Below are 19,267 nucleotides of genomic sequence, written 5' to 3' on the forward strand. Positions count from 1 at the left end.
GATGACCAGATGACTCTAGTTAACATTTTTGAAGTAGGGATTATGTTGATGTTTCAAAATCCTTACTCTGTAGATAAGCATATTTTAATTTTTTCCCCTTGTATACTTTTGTTTACCTGGGGAAGGAGCTTTTAGGGGTGGGGGTGGGGTTTGATATCACTTCAGCTAGCAGAATAGCGTGCCTTTATCCTCACACATCTTATTTTTGTGGACACAGTAGCCATGCTTCATGGGGAGGTCAGGGCCGGGTATGGCAGTCTTGCCCTTTACTGAGCTTAGTGACATCGTTGGACTCTATCGTATGCTACTTTGAGTGAACCAGAGAAATAGCCTTTTGCAGCATGAGGATGCCCCAAAAGCTCTGGGATTTACCTCCACTTCAATAATACTGAATGTTTTTTAGCATTAGAATGTGTTATAACATTTGAACTAGTTTTGACTACACTTTGGCTTTGAAAAGGAATCATTTCAAATGACACTGGTACTTTTTGAACTTGATAGCTAAAGATTCTAAAATGCATGTTTTATACTGTTAGGTTTTAACCAGTCAGGAAAATTTTATGTAATCAGTGATAGTTCCTTTATTTTTTGTATGAGTTTTGTTTAGGCTGTAATGTTTAGCTTTTTATTAACTCCTTATTCTTGCTATTCTAAATTCCTTACTGTGTTTAACAGCATACTTGCCAAGATATTTAGCATGTAAAAAGCAGGTTTTTGATGTGTTTTTTGTTGTTGTTGTTGTTGTTGTTGTTTTTTTAACAGCTTCATATTGAAGCTGAGACTTAACCATAAATAAGTTGAGTGACAGGCCTGGTATGCTGTGTCTTGTTACACAAAACTATTGCCAGAATCTTAGTAAATATAACGTTTTAAAGGTTTGTCTTTGTATATTCACAATGGATTATGACAAGTTAAATTTAAGTGAGAATTACATATTTGCTTTTCCTGTGTCATATTTTACTAAGATTTTGTGCCTCATGTCTCCTGCTGAATTGTTTACTAGTAATGTTAAAAAGAATTGATAAATCATTTTCACTTTACATTTTTATATAACCAGGTAACATGAAATATAATTTGATGTACAATTTTGCCTGTTACAGAGGGTGTGCTAATTATAGTGGTATATGCACAAAACATTTTGGCATGACAAGCTGAATAAATAGCTATTTTACTTAAAAATAGCTGTGTTCTTATCAGCTCCCTTGGAGTCTCAAGTTATAAAGATTAAGGAACACTGCTAGGGGTTAAGTGCTAGGTGGATGTCATGTCCCCAAGTTTTTAGCCATAAAATATAATACATTTCTTGGTAAATGTTACACTTAAAGCTTCATAATCTTTCCTAATAAAAGAAATCTATAAGCTCTTGAGTACACAGCAAGTTTGGGAGACATTTTTTTATCCAAGAAGTTCCTCAGAATTGTTCGTGAAAATGCTAAAAGATAAGGTTATCAGGTTATCTGTTAATCAGTTTTGCCATGACATAAAAGTGTACCTTTGCAGACTGGTCCAGTATATGATGATTATGTCCCACTAGAAGCAGCAGTTCATTTTATTAAACTGGAAAAGAAGGTGATTTGGCAAAAATCGTATTCTTTCCAGGTTGTGTTGACTGCCTGGGAAACACCTTTTTCATTATTCTTCTTGTGGTAGCCTTAACAGTTTTCTAATAAGGTATAAAAAGAAAATTTGACCAGGTGATATTATGTGCAAGTTAATAACATCTCTTTCTCCACCAAACCACCCTTTTACTTGAATAATTATATACTAATTTTATAAACACAAAGCATATTATTTGGATAATGATGCCAGGGTAACTGCAACAAAATTGATGAATGTCTGAGTAGAAAAATTGAATTTATACCTAGTGCTACCTTTTTCTGGTGGTTTTGGATTCCGTGGGTTGCCCTTAGTATGTTTAGGTGTTTTAAATACTCTAAGAGTGTCTTGAATTTATTTTATCCAGAGTATAGATTCGTATTCCTCCAGTCAAGATGTGTTAAAAGCCTATTGCCTAATTTTCTTTAATTTTACAGAGAACAATAGACTAGCCACTAAGAACAGTTATTAAAAATTGTCAGTTTTCAACTTAAAATCTATGAACGTTTGGTATTTCCTTAAACATTTGGGGAAACTTTGTTTTGTTTTTTTTCCCAGTTGTATTTGCCTTATTTTAAAATTTGTTTTTATGTGTTATTTAAAATTTAGTAAGAAAACAGTGTCCTAAATTCTAAAAATCATTTTAGTACTTTTTTTTTTTGCCTTGCCACAGTGAAGTCCAGCAGACGTACACAAGAAGATGTTTGTTCTTTATACCAGGATTTGACAATGGACGTGAGAACAGTTGCCATCTTGCCCAGCTTTGGCATAATCATACCATGTTTTCCTAACCAGTCAGTCAGATAAGTTGGAGAGGTAAAAGTGAGGGGTTTTACGTTTCTCTAGAAGCTCCCAGATTGAGGCCTCTGTTAGCTTATTATGAGAAGGTGCTTGGTTAGAGTTTTCAAAGGAGGTTATAACCTTTGAAAGAGCTCTTTGTAGCCTGGGAAGTTATTTTATTTCTACTTAAAGAATCAGGTCTTTATAGTCTTACTTAGTTATTATGTGTTCATCCGTAAACATTTTCAACTCTAGGATTTGTGCTCAAGAAATATAAGCGGCAATAATATCAAATACCACTTTAAATGGTGTTTAGCCCCAAAGAAGAGATAAATGTTGGAATTGCTGTAATATTTCAGATCACATCATTAATGAAATCACTGCATTTATACTGAGTGGTAACAATCGTTGCATATTTTTCCAATTACTTGAGAACCTTCTGTGTTTGGTTGCTGGAATGTTGCCATGGTCACGTTCTGTGCTGGGTATGGAGTGGTGCACTGTGGAATCACTGGCAACCCAGGACGTCCAGGCTTGGAACTAGGCTATCTGAGAAGTCTGCATTGTGTTGAAGCCACACTTGACATGGACCAGAAGGTTCTGAAGAAACTGGTGGAATCCATCAGTAATACTGTCAAGAGCTGTAAGTACTGACCAAATATCCAACACTGCCTGAACATATCATTCAATCAAATAGAAACATTGGTAGACATACTAGTTGGACCGTAACAAGTGCTTTGTAACCCCAGAAGTAGCGTTGCTCTCTTTTCTATCTAATATTTTGGCCATTTAAAAAAAATAGTTAGCAAGTGAATTATTATCCCTGCACTTACACTGAAAATATTTTAATCATCGGGTGTCCTAAAATATATTGCATACGTGGGAAGACTAGCTTGAGAATTTACATGACATAAATGCTAAAGGATTATCAGCCAACCAAGTACTGATTTTATATTAATGGTCTGAAATTTAACCAGAGATTTCAAAGTATAAAGGTGTACTTTGACAACTTCCCTGAGTTCTCTGGCACAAAAGCCATAGAGGCAGTTGATTGCTGTACTTCACAGTATTGATAGAGATACATAAGATACTTCAAATGTTGAAGAAACATCATGGTGCTTTTGCACATGGCAAGTGTTTATTAAAACTAAGCTAATTTAACATTTTTTTTTAGGATTCCTTGCCCTCCCAGACCTTAAAAAGTAATCTTGTGAATTTTTGTTTCTCAAGCCTGGCCACAAGCAATCCTGACTGATAATTCTAAGAATTTGTTTTTATACTTTAAGGAAATTACTTTTATTTCAGCCAGCTTTACAGCCTCATTATTGGGTGCTTCCATTTTCCATTGTGTGACCTTAGCAGGATAGTCACCACCTTGTCTGAGAATCTCACTGTGGACATAATTCAGTTTTTTCTTTTCTCAGTTGGATTTTAAATGATCTAAGCTCCTCAAGCACTACTGGGCCCTGTTTTCCCATCCTGCTGTTATACTACCCTTTAAAATCCATCGGGCAGATTTAGCCAATATTGAATATAGTAAGAAATGCCTGCTGTCATGTGCTACTTTCTTAACAGCCTGAGTTTTATAACAGTCAAAAGGAAATTTTGCATGCTTTAAAAATCTGACTCCTCTCCCCATCCTAATGAAATTATTTTTAGCAGTGTCTGCTACCCATATGTGTGTTTAATACCATTATTTGTTATTTGAAAGTTTCTGAAATAGTCTGTAGATATGAGTATGTAATACTTGATCAGACCCATATCCCTTATAGTCTTCTACAAAGAAGATAACTTATAGCTGTTTGAAAAAAGGAATAAGTTGCATTCCTTTCTTTTTCCAAAGTTTTTGACACTTAACTGATTCTTAAGTTATTGTTGAAAGTTCAGGCCCTAAATACTGAAACATAGCTATTCACCAGTATAGCCAGATTACTAGATTTCTAACAGCTGATGTTTATTGAGGTCTTCATTGTCAAGACAGTGCAAAATGGTTTATGTTCATCATCTTTATTCTCAGAACAAACCCAGTGAGGTAGGGGATGTTATCCATGTTTTCAGGTGAGGAAACCTCGTCTTAGATTGTTTTGTAAAGCTAACAGTGGACTTTTCTTGTTGAGGCCAAGCTAGTCTGATGCAGAGTCTGCACTCAGTGTTTATTTTTCAAATTAATCCTACTGATCAGCATTATAGTCCCTCATGGTCTTTCTGTACAGTGTTTTCCCACAGTAAGGGGGCAATTAAAATTTGTTCAAATCAGTTTAGTTCTTGAGTCCTTCCAGTTGAGACCAGGATAGACACTGGTCCTCTCATGACTAGAATTTGGTTATTAATGGGTAGGAGAGGGAAGGACTAAAAAGCTGGTGCTGCCTTGATCTTCTCAAGAAGGGACTGTCTTTATTTCTCTTGGTGTACAAAGTTCTAATAAGTGCTCTATGTGGCAGAAAGTTGAAGTGATTTTTCCTGGGCTTTGCTTTAGAGCTTCTTGTTAGTCCCTCATGTGCCACATGGCCTCTTTCAGTCCAAGCCACTACCATTGCATGCTCTCCTCTCAGATCCTCACCCAGTTTATCCTCAGTCCAGTAGCTACATTTGACTATTCAAATGTAAATTAAAATTAGGTAGAACTTAAAATCCAGTTTTGGTCACACAAGCCATTTTTCAGGGCTTAGCAGCCACATGTGGGTTGTGGCTACCAAATTGGACAGCACAGATAGAGAATATTTCCATCATCTCAGAAAGTTCTGTTAGACAATGCTGCTCTGGAGTCATGCAAATAGATCTATTTCCTTTTCCAAATAATAGCCCTAATCTGGTGGGAGAGGCAGATAATTACCTCAGGGTATAGTACATGGCTTCATGGTGTGTGTAACCTATGTGTTCTCATAGGGCCCCATGCTTAGTTTAATGCTCTGCTAACACTGACTTAAAATTAATTTTTTAAATAAGGGGCCTGCATTTTCATTTTGCATTGGGCCCACAAATTCTGTAGTTGACACTGGCCACGTACCTCTTATTTGTAGTATGGTAGGAGTATCTCCACCATCAGAATCACCTAAAGGTTTATACTGAAGTTGTAGATCCCAGAGTACCACCCTTAGTATAGTAAAAAAAAAAATCTCTGGAAGTGGGGCCAGGCGTCCAGATTGTTAGCTCTGTGTGTTCTTAGACACTGAGGTTTGAGGGTCCTGATCAGAATTGTCTTCTCCACTTGAAACTTCAGTTCTGTCAGCCAAATGTCAGTCCCAGTTTGATTGATGGTGAGTTGGGAATTGACCCAGTCTTTTTCACACAGATTGTCATTTTTATACTTACGTACATTAACGAACTTTTTTAAAGATAAGCGAAGAATTTTTAAATTATTCCTAATAATTTCATGTGGTTTGATTCAGCTGATCATTTTGGCATCTCAAGGTTACTCTGGAGCTTGACTCTCATCCAGCGTATTCCTTAACTTCTCCAGTTTACAGATGATTGCTTATCATTTATTTAGCAAACATGTATTGAGAGCCTTCCACTGTACTAGACACTACTGGTTACTGAATAGATATTAACATAAGAATAAGAGATTTTGCTAAAATCCCAAGTATTTTGTGAACTGCATTTCTCTGATCCATTCTTATCAAGTGGAGGAAATAGTTAAATGTATGATTTGACCTTGTGAATTCATGAGCCTGTCTTTTCTGAGCGCTCATGAGTTTTTAATACAACTGATCATGTCCTTTAGGACTCAGCCCAGGACCACCTAAGGGCCCACAAGTCCAGTATTTGGCTTTTTCTGTATTTGTGAGACCTAACATGGGCCACGATGTGTGCATATGTAGGTTACTGTACGTACATATTTTCTAGCTATGTCTACTAAACAGGCTTAGAAATATTAGCACCCCAATAGTGATTAGCATACCCAGTGACTAGACCTTGGTTTCTAAATACCAAACTCTAATAAAAGAACCAGATTTCCTTGAAAAAATAGCTGAACAGAGCATAAAGGAGAAACACTACTCCTGCTTTTCTTTTTTTTTTTTTAACATCTTTATTGGAGTATAATTGCTTTACAATGGTGTGTTAGTTTCTGCTTTATAACAAAGTGAATCAATTATACATATACATGTGTTCCCATATCTCTTCCCTCTTGCGTCTCCCTCCCACCCTCCCTATCCCACCCTAGATCATTTTTAAATTGAGTTGTTTCTTCCTTATTGTTGAGTTGTAAAAGTTCTTCATATATTTTGCATAACAGCACTTTATCAGTTGTATCTTTTGTGAATATTTTCTCCCAAACTTCGGCTTGTCTTCTCATTCTCATGACTGTATCTTTTTAAGGGAAGGTATTTTAAATTTTAATGAAGTCCAGCTTATCAATTCTTTTGTTCATGTATTGTGCTTTTCGTATTGTATCCAAAAAGGCATCACCATACCCAAGATCATCTAGGGTTTCTCCTATGTTATCTTCCAGGAGTTTTATAGTTTAACATATTACATTTAGGTCTGTGATCCATTTTGAGTTAATTTTTGTGAAAGGTGTAAGGTCTGTACCCAAATTCACTTTTTTGCACGTTGATGTCCAGTTGTTCCAACATTATTTGCTAAAAAAACTAACATTGTTCTATCGTATTGACTTTGCTTTTTTGTCAAAAACCAGTTGACTCTATTTATGTGGGGCTATTTCTGTGCTTTCTGTTATGTTCTATAGATCATTTGTCTATTCTTTAACCAGTACCACACTGTCTTGATTACTGTAACTTTATGTTAAGTCTTTTTTTTTTTTTAGTTTCTGCTTTATAACAAAGTGAATCAGTCATACATATACATCTGTTCCCACATCCCTTCCCTCTTGCGTCTTTTCTTTAACACTACTACCGTACTCACAGTTCTCCAACTGTGTGGAGGTTTCTCCCAGCAAACAGTTCTCTGTGACATTAGCTGGGTGTCCCTACAGTTTAACTCAATTCTGACACTACCTGGAGGGAGTCAGATTCTACAGGTTAAGAGTTCAGTCCTACAAGACTGCTCCTCACCAGATGCCAATCACAAGTCCAGGTTGTTGCCTGTGCTTCTGACCAACTGGCTATCAATCAGAGGTTCCCACGACCCCCTCCTTGTGTTCAGTTAGTTTGCTGGAGCAGCTTATGGAACTCAGGAAAGCAGTTTACTCTCTAGATTACCAATTTATTTTAAAAGGATATAATTGGGAACAGCCAGATGGAAGAAATGCATAGGGCAAGGTATGTGGTAAGGGGTGTAGTTTCCAGGCTCTCTCCAGGCACCTTTGTGTGGTCACCAACCCAGAAGCTCCCCGAACCCCATTCTTTGGGGATTTTTATGGAGGCTTTATCACATAGGCATAATAGATCATTAACTCAATTTCCAGCCCCCCTCTGGAGAAGGGGTGGGGGCAGGACTAAAAGTTCCAAGCTTTTGAACATAGCTTGGTTTTTCTGGTGACCAGCTCCCATCCAGGAACAACCAACAGTCACCTCATTAGAACAAAAGACATTGCTATCAACAAGGAAATGGCTAAGGGATTTAGGAGCTCTGTGCCAGGAACCAAGGGCAGAGACCTATTTTTTTTTTCCTGTTATCTCACACAGGAATAATACAAGATGAGCCTGGCAAGTAGTGCCAGAAAGCAAGGCAGTGTTGCAAAAGCAAAAGGATGAGGGTATGTGAAAGAGGAGTCAACTTGAAAACTCCCAATGGCCAAAGCTGAAACAATTTGGGCAGCAAAATTAGTAGCACAGTATTGGTCTAAAATAAATACATGTGACTGCATACTGAAATAATTGAATAAATAAATTGGAAAAGAGACAAATCTTCCTTAGAATAAATTAATAGTATAAATACTCCCTTCCTAAGAAGTGGAGCTTAATTCCCTTTACCTTGAGAGACTGGCTTCTAAAGAATAGATGATGGAAAGGGAAAGTAGTATCAATAGATTCAGTGGAGAAACCTGTAGACTCACTTAACCGAGTGATCGAGGTTATCAGCAGTGATAGGTCATGTTATTGATAATACCGTGTATCTCCTGATACATGACAAGAACAGCACTTGTAGTATTGTTCCCCAAAACACAGTCTAATCATGAGGAAAACGTTAGGCAAACCTAAATTGAGGAACTTACGCAAAATAAAAAATGTCAAGGTCATAAAAAGGATTAAGACTGAAATCTCACAGGTTGGTGGAGACATGACAACCAAATGGATCCTGGATAGGATCCTAGAACAAAAAAAAGGACATTAGTGGAAAAACTGGTAAAATCTGTAATTTAGTTAATAATAACGTGCCAACGTTAGTGTTTTAGTTTTGACAAATGCACCATGGTTATGGTGTTAACATAAGATGTTAACAGGGTGAAACAGCGAAGAACCCTACTATTGCATCTCTTATGTAAATTAAAATTATTCCAAGCTAAAAAGTTTAATAAATAACACGGGCCAGTCTCTAACATATCAACACCATGCTCATTACCCACAATTTCTCAAGTATCATTTACAGTGGTTCCTTGACCACATGTGTAAGGAATGTGAGCTGTATGGATAAAACTCAGAAAAATTTACTAGCTTCTGCAGATTGTGTCTAAAATTGATTGTTTTGTTCGATGACTTGTCAGTATTTGACCCAGAGCAGCTGCTGACTCTGAAACCTCGCTTTCTTCGGGGATCCATTTTCACAATGCTGTTGCACTCAGATGTTGATTCTCCATCAGAGTTGAGCAGGACTAGTTTCAGGAAAGCATTAATATACTATGCACTCCATACAGTGTGTCCACACCTGAGGTTCTTTTTTCTTCATATTCCATAAAAGAAAAAAACACTTTCCAAGTTTTTGTCCTCAGAGCACCCCCTTCTATGACCAAGTCTTGAAAAGTCACATTGCTTTATTTCCACCATACTCTTGGTTAAAATGGTCAAAAATCCTAGTTTCAAGTGAAGGAGACACAAACCCCATCTTTCTAAAGGAGGAGTATCAAAAGTCTATCATAAGAAGAGCATATGAGATGGGATAGATTGTTAAAATCGTCTTTGGGAAAATACAACCTGTCACATCTGGATTCACCATTCGTAAGGTAGTTTCAAGAGTCTACTGCCAAAGTGATCTTCCTTAAATGCAAATCTGATCCTGTTAACTTGCCAGCCAAAATTTTTCAGTAAGCCCCTCGTAAAGTCAAACAATTCTGCCACCTAGCCACACCAAACTTTGTGGCTCTCCGAACATGCCTCCCTGCCTTCAAGCTGCCTCCTCTAGTAAATGCTTACTCCTTTGATGGCTTTAGCTCAAGTGACACCTCTTCCTGGAGCCCCTTCTTAATCTCTTATCGCCTCCCCCCTGTTGATGATGCCTTTCTTTGGGTCACTACCAAGCACCATCAAGCCTAGTGTTTGTGATACTTCATTGCACTTTATCTCTTGACCAAAGTGTAATAACTTTGAGGGCAGGAACCATGGTGTATTCATTGCCTGGTTCATGGCAGGCCCTTAATAAATGCTTATTCGATGGATAAAAATGACCTTTATGTCAAATTTGGAGCTATGTGTGATGCCTGAGAATCTAATTCAGTTCATAAAATAATATTACTAGGTACCTTTGTAATCGCTTTTTCTTAGATTTATCAACCATTACCCTAAGAGTCAAGTCATTCTCTGACCACATAGAAACCCTAATGTAAACTGCATATTTGCTAGGGGTTTTCATTGGTTTCGGATGGGTAACTTGAAATCATCTCAAAAAATCTAAAAATATGTCTTTGCCCCCACCTCCCCCCCCCGCCAAAAAAAAGGGAGGGAGGAAAAGGAAGAGAAAAAATAGTAATAGTAACCAGCTTTCCCTCCTAACTCTTTTAGTTCTCTCAAATAATCTTTAACTCATAGAATCAGACTTTCAGAACCTGAAGGAATCTCAGAGATCATCTAGAATAATACCCAAATTTTATAGGTGAGGACTTGAGGCATAAACAAGCTGAATTGTCCTAAATCAGCTATATAGGATAAGAAATGGAAGTGGAACCCAGATACTTAAGTCTAGCCAAGCCACAAAGCCTAATCCCTTAGTTTTCAGTCCTGACTGCATTAGAATCACTGTGTGCTGCTTAAGCAGCATCTCAGGCTCCCTACCTGCTCTCTGACTTCATTTCCACCTCCCTAGCCAAAGCCCTATCACTCCAAGCCTGGCTTCTATGCTTCCAGTTTTCCCCTTCAATACAACTTCACCAGATGTGTTTCTTAAACCACTCCTCAGCACTTAGGGCATAGAAGAATCAGCTGAGCTCTTGTTTCAAAGCTAACCCCTAATTCTGATTTAGAAGGTCTGGGGCAAGGCCTGATAATCTGCATATTTAAGAAGTATTTAACAAGCCATGAGGGGGGATGATTTTGACGCAGAGGGTCCAAAGATGACACCATGAGAAACCCTGCTCCAGTAGAATAAATGTTACTCCTCTGACTAGGTATTCAAGGCCCTCTACCATCAGCCTGTCCTCTTCAATCTTGCTTTTCACTTCTTCCCAACTTGCTGTGCTCCCAATAAAACATGTTCTACCTCAACCCCAATTCTTCCTCTTGCCTTTACTCATGTTATTCCTCTTCCTGGAAGTCTCCACTTCTTTACCACCTTCAATACATTCCTTCCTGTATAAATACTATGCATTCTTCAAGGCCCATTTCGAAGCCTACTCCCATGAAAAAAGCACAACACTTCTTTCCCATACTGAGTCCTCTTTATATGTCTATAGTGGTGAGTGTTATACCACATAATTTATTATTTATATACTGTCTTATGAGAGTTCTGAGTAAAGCCTGTCTTGATTGTGTGAGCTCTTAAGTAGCAAGTCCATGTCATACTTTTTTTTTTTTTTTTTTTTTTTGGCTGTGTTGGGTCTTAATTGCTGTGCAGGCTTTCTCTAGCTGTGGTGAGCAGGGGCTACTCCATTGCGGTGTGCGGGCTTCTCATTGCAGTGGCTTCTCTAGTTGTGGAGCACGAGCTCTAGGTGCGCGGGCTTCAGTAGTTGTGGCACACGGGCTCAGTAGTTGTGGCGCACGGCTTAGTTGCTCCGTGACATGTGGGATCTTTTCCAGAGCAGGGATCAAATCCGTGTCCCCTGCATTGGCAGGTGGATTCTTAACCACTGCGCCACCAAGGAAGTCCCTGTCACACTTTTTAAAATCACTGGAGCATCTAGAATCATAGGAACAAAATAGCTGCTTAGTAAAATATATTTAATTGGGTTGGAGAACTCAATGGTTAAATCTAAGTTGTATTTATTTGTATTTTCATTTTGCAGTAAAAAAAAAAGTGAAGTAGAGTGTCTCATAAGAATTTTTCACAGCTTGGTGGAAAGACCTGTTGTAAGACTTGATAACACTGGACTAGATCATAACACATTTCAAGCCATCCTGCACAGCATATTTGGAATGACCGATGGTATGCTAATGAATAGGGGTAAGAAGTCATGGAGACTGAAATGGGCCAAGCTGAGATGGCAAATATGTATATATTTATTTATATATATATGTTAATACATGGCAAGTTTTCACCAAAGATTTTGCATTTTTTAATACCAAAATTAGAAAGACAATTCTGATAGTGCTACCAATGTAAAACAGTAAATTTGATTTGATGGAGAGGATGGCTTTTAATATAAACTCACCCAGAATTTCATATTTCATAGCTATACCACTTTGAGAAAGAACCAGTAATGACCTAAATAAGCTAGCAGTATTGGTTTTTTTTAAAAAGATAAGCTTGTGGTTTCAGTTGTCTTTGGAGTCATATGCTGTGTAGACATGTAATTTACTTCTTCACAAAAAAAATGAGAATTACTCATTATATTGAAAAAAAGAAACAATTTTATTTTCAGAATAGGAAATTTAATGTGATCCAGTCAGTTTCACTAACAGATTTTTAGTGTTCAATTTGATATGTCTTGATTAATGTATACACCATTGATACCATAACCATAATGCAAATAATTAATATATCCATCACCCCCAAAAGAGTCAATAATATTTTATAGCATAATTCTAAGATTTCACTGGTAATTTAAAAAATAATGTGTTATTTTGGTAATTTATCTTTAGGTATTATACAAATTCTTTAGAACAGGATTTTGCCACTCTTTTTAGAATAAAAATTATCACATTGATTATCTCTACTGTTGGTCTTTTTTTGCTGATAGTAACTGTACAAAACATCACAAGTGAAGCTCATAATTGACCATGGAGGAGAATGGCTTCTTTCTATAAAAATCCGTTGGAAATACATTTCCAGTAATTTTGACTCTTTCAAGAAAGATTGTGTCAAAAACTTTTTCTCCCCTCCTTTTGGGAGGGAAGATTTTTTTAATCTCTTCATAATACTCTTGAATTATAAAATAGCTATAAATTACAATACACTTACACGTTCTTTTTCCTTCAGTATTTTTTGCATTTGACAAAGACATAACTACATAAATGTGAAAGAGTGTGTTAAAGGATTATCAGTGTTTCTTCGAGGGACTTTTGAAGAAAAGCTGAAGTTTAAGATTTCTATGTTATTATTAACTTATAGTAATATATATTGTCAATTTTGAATTTAGTTCATCCTTATATTTATTTATTTATTTTTGGCTGCGTTGGGTCTTCGTTGCTGCTCACGGGCTTTCTCTGGTTGTGCCGAGCGGGGGCCACTCTTCACTGTTGTACGTGGGTTTCTCATCGTGGTGGTCTCTCTTTGTTGCGGGGCATGGGCTCTAGGCATGTGGGCTTCAGTTGTGACACATGGGCTCAGTAGTTGTGGCTGGTGGGCTCTAGAGCGCAGGCTCAGTAATTGTGGTGCATGGACTTAGTTGCTCCGCGGCATGTGGGATCCTCCCGGACCAGGGCTCGAACCCGTGTCCCCTGCATTGGCAGGCGGACCCTCAACCATTACGCCACCAGCGAAGTTCCTAAATATTTTTTTTTAATATAAATTCATTGTTCTCTATATCGCCCTTGCAAAAATAGTTCATGAGAGTTAAAAAAACAAAAAAAAAAAAACAGATGAAATGGGTAGCCTATTTTATAGGAGAGTCCCTAGATCTGGAGTCTCCAAACACTTCCTTCACTAGTTCTGTAATACCCCAGTGTCACCAGGATGGCTCTTCGGCTTAAGGCCCAGGCAAAGGACAGCAGCTGAAGTTCAGGACATGTGCCAACTCTGATCAGCTGGCAAGGCTGAGGTTTCTGGGGCTGCCTCTGGGCTCAGCAGGAAATGGCCTTGAATATGGGGCAGCATATAGTTCACAGTGGGGCTATTCCTTGTCTTTCCATCAGAGAAAATGTGAGGGATTGACACAAAACAAGATAAAACACACAACCCTCAGACATCAATACTCTAGTGTTAGAGTAAGTGTAGATGTATAAAGAGAGGGAAGAAGGCTGAGACAGTGAAAGCCCAAAGGAAGGAGGGTTATAAAGGGAGTTTCCTACAGAAAAGGTCCAGGGATTCCAAAGACAAAGATCCTCCAGTTCACAATTTTGTAGGAACAGCTCTGGCCTCACCTCACGCTTACCATTGATGTGACGTATATTTTCTGTGTTTTACACCTCCTGTGCCAGGATTTGGGGTGTGAAACCCTGGAAAGAGAATAGGAACAATTTTAAGTAGCAGTTTTCAAGGGAGCAAATTGCTTAAAGTATCAAATTACTTAAGAAAAGACTGCAGAGTTCTGAGTATATAAGGAAATTTTTATCCCTTCTTGTTCTTCCACTTGAATTTAGATATGGGATGTTCAAAAGAAGATCTCTAAACACACGTTTCAAAAATGATAGCAACATTTTAAAAACTCACCAACTTTATTTGACACTTATGACTTTTTTGTTTCTCTGTTTTGTGGGGGGGGGCTCCTTTTTTCTTTTCTTTTTTTTTTTTGCTTTTTAAAAAAATTGAAGTATAATTGGCATACATTATGTAATTATTTTTTTCTCCTTACAACATTATGTGCTTTTCTTCCCCCACTTTTCTCCAATCTAATTTTTCACGGGATAACACGTATATATAGTTGTCACTTAAGTTTCTTACAGTTGCAGTGTTCTTAAACAAAAGTCTCACTGAGAAATGAAAAGTTAAGTTTCGTGGTTGTAAATTCTTGTGAAAGTGGTCATGACATAATGCAGCTCGATATGATTGAATAGCATCACACTATCAAGAATTTTTTCCTCCTCTAATCCCACTTCCTAAAAATGTTTCATATACATTTCAAGGTATGTTAATTTGGGGAAAATACTACTTCTAGTAGGGCTGTGTCACAAACTCATATGCTATATATTGGAGAAATGCAACAAAAGATAGAATTAATCTGATGCTTTGGAATTTTATACCTGGTTCTTTTTCTCCCCCCCTTCGTCCCTTCCTATCTTTCTCCCGCTCTCTCTCCCTCTCTCTCTCTCCCTCCCTCCCTCCCTCCCTTCCTGTCCTAAAACATTTAACTAGATTACAAACTCCCCAAGAACTCCTTCACTGTTATATTCCCAGGACGTGAGTAAGGTCATTTGTGGGATGAATGAATGAATGAACTGTAGTAGTGCTTACACAGTGCAATGGAAGTCATGGAAATCACTCTCTGGGGAGAGATGGATTATTTTGGATAGCGCAGATGGGTAGACCCCAAGGAGATGACAGACTCACTACCCAAATATATTGAAAAATGTTCTTTGTCAATGATATAGTGAAGTGTACACACTAGTTTTTGCACTCTATGTAAGAAGGACATTATAACATTAAGATACACACACATATTTATATGTATATGTGTGTATATATATATATATATACACACACTATATGTATGTGTAAAGTCTTCCTTTTCATATCCCCAGGGGTATTTAATCTTGTGGAAAGATTTATAAAATTCCTCTACTATGTAGAATACAGGTTGTATAAATTGTTTTTATCCTTCTTTAATTACCTATTGAAATAAGTAAGGAGAAGACTAATGACATTTTAACTGTTCTTATCCAAGTCTTTAAATTTCGTATGCTTTAAAAAGTCATAATCCATGTTGGGCCATTTGTCTGCATTTCCTCCTGACACCGCTCCACCTTTCTAGATCCCAAACATCCTTAACGGCCTAACAGTAATCTGCAAGCTTCTTCTCATGACCCTAGTCCATCTTGAATTGTTACTGTTCTCTCATTGCCTTGCTCCTTATTAAGCAACTTCACTTTTATACTTTTTACATTATATCCTTATCTCAAGTAAGAGATCATTTGAGAAACAAAGCTAAAAATTAAGCTTAAAAATCTTTGGCACTTATTTTATCACAAAAGTATTATAATGGGCTTCCTCTAATTTTCTGTCTTATTTCCCCAATTAGGGTATAAGTCCGTTAGGGATAGGGTTTTATATGTCTAAGGTAATTCAGGTATCTTAGCCTGCTTGGGCTGCTGTAACAAAATATAGACTGGCTGGCTTAAACAACTGGAATTTATTTCTCACAATTCTAGAAACTGGATGTCCAAGATTAAGGTGCCAGCAGATTCACTTCCTCACTGAGGGCTCTCTTCCTGCCTTGCTGACAGCCACCTCCTCAATGTGTCCTCATATGGCAGAGAGAGGGAGCTTTGGTCTTTCTCTACTCACAAAGACACTAATAACATGATGGGGCCCTACCTTCATGACCTCATCTAAATCTAATTTACCTCCTGAAGTCCCCCACCTCTAAATACCATCATATTGCAGGGGTTAGAGCTTTAAGACATGAACTTGGGAGGTGGGGAGAGACAAACATTCAGTTCATACCAGGTATGCCTATTAGACTAATAGGAACAAAGTGGTCTCCATAAATTAGTACCTTTTGATTTGTGTAAGTAGTGCCTACAGAAGTGTGAACTTACAGTTTGACTTGGTAAAATCTTTTATTCTAGACAGTTATTTTCCATGCAAAATTAAAAACTACTCTTATCATTTATCAAGAAATTATCTCCTCTCTAGGATTATGACAGCGATGGCAAGATATCTTTTGCAGACTTTGAAAAAGCAGTGAAAGAAGATAAACTTTTGTTGGAAGTGTTTGGACCATGTTTACCAGAAGCAAAGGTACAGAGCCAGCAGCCAAACTGGTTGAGGGAAAATTTCAAAAGATCGGAAAAGAAATACTTGCTAGACACTTACCTCTGCAGGACTTCAACACACTACTGAAGTTCGGGCAACCATGAAGATCTCGGCCCCATCCTAACATTTGGGAGCCAAGACAGTAGTGACTAATTATATTCAAGACCTTTTTTGAGCTTGTAACCACCTTAGCCATACACAATTCCTAATTTCCTGTATGTTAATATTTTCCCAAAAAAAAAAAAACCCCGAGGTATATTGGCTTGCTTAATGGATAGAACAGCAAATACAGAGTGGATTCAGCAAGTACCCACCGTAAACTGCTAGGAGAAAACTTGATCTCTTTCTCTTGTTTGTTGTCAAACAATGAGAATAAATTAAGTTTTTAAAATTTTGGACACGTATAGTACTTTATAGTATTTTATTTGTGTTCATGAAGGATTTTCGAGTATGAATATGACAAAGGTTTTCTGAGCCAGAAGAGTCAGCCTGATAATTAATTTCACTCATTAACATTTCCTTTTTTTTTTTTTTTTTTTTTGCGGTACGCGGGCCTCTCACTGCTGTGGCCTCTCCCGTTGCGGAGCGCAGGCTCAGCGGCCATGGCTCACGGGCCCAGCCGCTCCGCAGCATGTGGGATCTTCCCGGACCGGGGCACGAACCCATGTCCCCTGCATCGGCACGCCGACTCTCAACCACTGCACCACCAGGGAAGCCCCCAAATTTCCTTTCTTAATTCTTCCTTTGACCAATTGTGCTTTGCAAACGTGATATAGGAAGAAACTTTTTATTCTCTGCAGTAATTTAGATGGTGATTTTGTGGATGAATTTGCATACTGTTAAGCTATCCTTAGCTATCTCAGCTCATCTAACTTGTCCCGTTGTTGTTTATTCTCACATTTTAATTTTGTCTGGGAACCTGATGGGTGAAAGAGTTCAGAATAATGGACTGGATTGGAGTAACTACTTAGGTTCAGATGGAACACCAGTGGTTCTTCAGCTGCTCCCCAAGTGTTCATCTGTAAGCCAGTTATCTAGAGCCTTACTACTCAAAGTGTAGTCTGTGTACCAGCCGCAATGGTATGACCTAGGAACTTGTGAGAAATGCAGAATCTCAGACCCCACCTCAAACCAGCTGAATCACAGTTGTTTTTTTTTAAGTGCTTGACATAAGAAAGGTTTATTTTTTCTCTCATTATGGTCAAATTTTGTGTATGCTGGCCGGGACAAGGAGGGCTGGCCTTCACAGAGTCACAGATCAGGAATCCACTCAAGAACACAGAACCCACTTAGCAGCTCCTCCCTTTAGGGCTATCAGAGAAAAAAATTTTTTAATGGAAGTAGTTGATTTACAATGTTGTGCTAATTTCTGCTGTACTGTGGTAAAATACACCTATCGTAACATTTACCTTCTTAACCAATTTTATGTGTACTGTTCAGTAAGTACATTCATGCTATTGTGTAACCAATCTCGAGAACTCTTCTCATCTTGCACAACTGAAACTCTATACCCATTAAACAACTCCCAATTTCTGCCACCCACCAGCCTCTGCCACCACCATCAGAGTCTGCATTTTAATAAGACCACAAGGTGGAGATTCACAGCACCTTAAAATCTGAGAAGCCTGATCCAGAGAGCAACTTGCTTTTTCCAACTCTATGCTGAGGTGACTAATGTATTTTTTTAACTGAGAGTGCAGCAAAAAGTACAGTTGACCCTTGAACAACACGGGTTCGAACTGTGAGGGTCCACTTGTATGTGGATTTCTTTTTCAATAAGTACATACTACAGTACTGCATAATCCATGGTTGGTTGAATCTGAGGATACAAAACAGCAGATATGGAGGGCAGATTGTAAAGTTATATGTGGATTTTTGACTGTGTGGAGGGTCAGCAACCCTAACCCCGTGTTGTTCAAGGGTCAACTATATATCTAATTACCTCACAAGGAGGTAGAGCCAGACAGACACCTTGCCTGCAGCTTCTTTTAATACCATCCACAACTAAGTGCCTTCCTAGCAAGTTTGAATCAGTAAGTCATAAATGAAGGTGGAACTTCCTAACCTTTATATTCAAATTCAATCCATTAGGCAAGAGGCCCTTAAGGACAGGGAGAAAAACAGATACCATTTGGTATGGGCCTCCTCAGGTTATTGTTACCAGTAAAAAAAAAAAAAATGGAAACAGCCTGGACGTACTTGGATTTCCAATTATGTGATCCACTGCCAGGAAAAAAAAATGTGGATGTGCTAAAAGTGGTGGTAAAAGTCTAGCATTTACAAATACTGATTTGTTTCTGCCATAGATGAAGTAAATTACTCTTTGAAGTTAACTAAAGCATTTAAGCTTCTAATTTTAGCTTTGTTCTAACAGTTTAACTTTTCTGCTTTATAGAATTGTCTTGATTTTGAAGCCCTGGCATTCCAACACATCCTGACTTCTAGTTTTTGAATGTGAATTACTCAAAATTATTAAATTCAGAAACAGATCCTGGTTGCCTATATTTATATTATAAAGTTTCTATATTTGCTTCAATTAATTTACATATAGTGATTGCAGTGTGAGAGGTAATAAGAATGATTTCTGTAATATTAAGTATGGATCAAAATAACATCTATGATAAGTAATGATAAACTAATTAATTTGTTAAGTTAACCAACAACCTTAGATTTGGGGGCAAATATTGTGAATCAGCCATTCACAACCCTCTTTTCTCTTGCTTCCTCAACCACAGAAGTTGGAAACCCAAACGTTCAACATTCTAGACTCCTCTATGAGGAAGAGCCACGGGCCCAGTTCTAGCCAATAAGATGTAACCAAAGTCACTGG

At 37.8% G+C, this 19,267-nt stretch overlaps 1 pseudogene across 1 annotated transcript; it reads left to right on the forward strand.

Annotated features, from left to right (window-relative positions):
- Window positions 1–2,961: 2,961 nt before the first annotated feature.
- On the forward strand, window positions 2,962–18,889 carry LOC307058367 (calaxin-like; annotated as a pseudogene). Its single transcript has 6 exons — window positions 2,962–3,023; window positions 11,651–11,808; window positions 12,784–12,914; window positions 13,498–13,730; window positions 16,318–16,422; window positions 18,833–18,889. The product of its transcript is annotated as a calaxin-like (transcript).
- The last annotated feature ends 378 nt before the right edge of the window (window positions 18,890–19,267 follow it).

This window comes from Hyperoodon ampullatus, assembly GCF_949752795.1.
Source record: "Hyperoodon ampullatus genome assembly, chromosome: 9".
NCBI lineage: Eukaryota > Metazoa > Chordata > Mammalia > Artiodactyla > Ziphiidae > Hyperoodon > Hyperoodon ampullatus.